A 2,660-nucleotide genomic window follows, 5' to 3' on the forward strand; every position below is an offset into this window, starting at 1 on the left:
CACATGCCAAACTGTTATGGTTCTTTAGTTCAATCTGACTTATTTCCCTCAAATGGAATTCTTATCTCTGCAGGATATTTTTCTTCCATTAGAAACAATTACCACCATCATCCAGCTCAAGACAACCTGAAATCACTGTGATCTCTAACTATTGTTTCCCACACACCCTCTTGTAGCGTTCTCACGAGAGCCTCACAGTATCACTCACTTCCCAAGCACCTGCAAAATTTCCGGAGTGTAAGATCCTGTGAAGTCCTCTGGGCACCCACATCTACAAGGATGGGTGATGTAGCTTACTTCTTTCATATCATCCCTAGAGCCAGACTCCCGGTAGGAATGTAATGCATGCTGACTTGACTATTCTCCATCCAATCATTCCATGGCATGGGACAAAATGACAAACATGGGTGAGTGTTCTGAGCTTAAGGAGGATCGCCAGGTTTACAACAAACAAGCAAGCAGCTGCACACCCATTAAATTTGAATTTCAGTTAAAGAATACTTGAATTTTAGTATGGTACATTTCTGGAGGATCACACCAGCCTCCTCTTGGTAGCACTCGCCAATTGGCTCTCCCCTGGAGGATTTGCCCACTTTGATATATCTCACTCCTTCACGTATGAGCCCTTTTTTATTTGTGGACATTAAAGGCTGAATTAGAAATGGAATAAGATCCCCAGGTTGCAATTGTAGAGAAAGGTATAAATGAAGCCCGAAGTGAAACCAAGCATAAATGAATAAAACATTAGGCTTTTCTCCATTCCCTCTCCCTAGCTACCCCTTACTGGCTGCCCCGCTGGCTCCGGTTCAGCTTAATGATGTTGTCCAGAGACATGTCCATTTTGTCGGCCATGGCGGGCCCGGGAAGCCTCGGGACCCAGGGGGGTGGGATGCCTGGTCAGAGACCTGCGAAGGGAATGCCGGGAAGAGTCAAGGTAAGGCTGGCGGCTGGTTTTCTATCTCTTTTGCACCATTGCCCCCGCCCCCCCTGCCTCCCCCTATAATCCTCCCCCCCTCCCGCCTCACTCGCTGGCCCAACCTCTGGACTCACTGGTGACCTTGAGCAGGTCAGAAATCTGCCTCTGGGTCCTTCCTTGTTCAAAGGCCTAGCGGAGAACCAACCTCAGTCTGGTGCGCGCCTCTGCTATCTGGGATCTGTGGACTTGCGGGAGGCCAGGCGCCCTTATATAGGGTGGAGCCATGCCCACTTGGAAATTCCCAGGGCATGTCCCCAATCACTCTCAGAGGGGCGGGCTAGGGTGCGAGCGGATGGGGGTTGGGGGCGTGACCTGCTGCACCCTTGAGGAGGAGGGGCCACAGGGTCTGTCACTGACCCTCGTACCCACCCCCTCTCCATCTACAGCATGGATATGGTATCTGGAGGGTGTGTTTCAGGAAGAGAGGGGTTGGGAAAGTAGAAGGCAGCAGTTGCCCCTTCTGAAGAGGAATCCCCAAGTGAGGACTGGACCTCTAGTTTCTGTTTCTCTCATCACTGTTATTCAAGTCAGGTCTCCTAGGACTGGGTACTCCATGGTTGGTCACATTATTGGCCCTTGTGAAATGGCTGCTAAACGCACAGATAGAGACATGCAGAGCTACAGAACACACTGCTCTGGCTCTTCTCCTTGGTGGACTGCTAACTGCCATCTGACTCATCATGGCTCTGGACAATGGTGAGGGTTCCCTGTTCCTGCTTAGTTTGTGAACAGGAGTTTGGGAAGTCTCTCATCATAGCCATAGGGAACACTTGGGTCAGTGTTGAGTGTAGCCAGTTGGTCAAGAAGAGTGTCAGAGAGTGGATATGTTGGCAAGAAGTAGAACTTGCCGACTCTCCTAAAGTCTCAAAGCTTCCCAGAAAAACACACCAACGTGCTTTTGGATTCCGTCTCTGGAAAGGCCAAAGGAAATGTGTGAGAAATAAAATAACAGTTTGTGTGTGTGTGTGTGTGTATGTGTGTGAGTGTGTGTGGCACAATTAGATTTTCAGATTAGTAGTACATGGGAAATATTTGCTTTCACTGGTTTTGCTTTACTGGAAGTAGATGTTAAGGTCACGTTTTTCTCACGCCGACCTTTTCTCAGTAGGAAAGAGGAAATGGCAGGAGGAGGCAGGAACACATCTTCCTTTTATCATGTTCCTATTATGCTTCATCACATTGTCTAGTGAAATGAATGAATAAATTAGGTTTTTTATTTCATGTGCTGGATTATGTGTTTTATATATTTCCCTACTTTTAATTTAGTAGGGCAGTCCTATCAGATGATGGGTCTCATTAAAAGAAATGTTATTATGAAACCGTGTGCATGAGATTTAATTTTCACTCAATTTAAAAAGTATACTTGGGAGAGTAGGGCATTGAAGCACAGGAAAATGATTAGTTGGGGTTCCTTTTAGAGAGAGGAGTCAAATGTGTGAGAAGTAGTGCCTCTGGGGCAAATAAAACAATCAAATAGTCGGAAATGGGGTTGCAGGCTTCGCATAAATGACCGTACTGCTCTATTTTCAGACCTCCTGCCTTTCTTTAATGACCATTTCTTTTTCTTGAGGCAACAGACGAAAAAGGGCTGGGGTAGAGGAAGGAGGAGAGCTTTGGCTCAACTAGGAAAAGACCCCTAGAGGGATGCCTTTAAGGTTTTCATTCATTCTTTCACCAAGAGAAC

This window comes from Myotis davidii, unplaced genomic scaffold, assembly GCF_000327345.1.
Source record: "Myotis davidii unplaced genomic scaffold, ASM32734v1 scaffold902, whole genome shotgun sequence".
NCBI classification, from domain to species: domain Eukaryota; kingdom Metazoa; phylum Chordata; class Mammalia; order Chiroptera; family Vespertilionidae; genus Myotis; species Myotis davidii.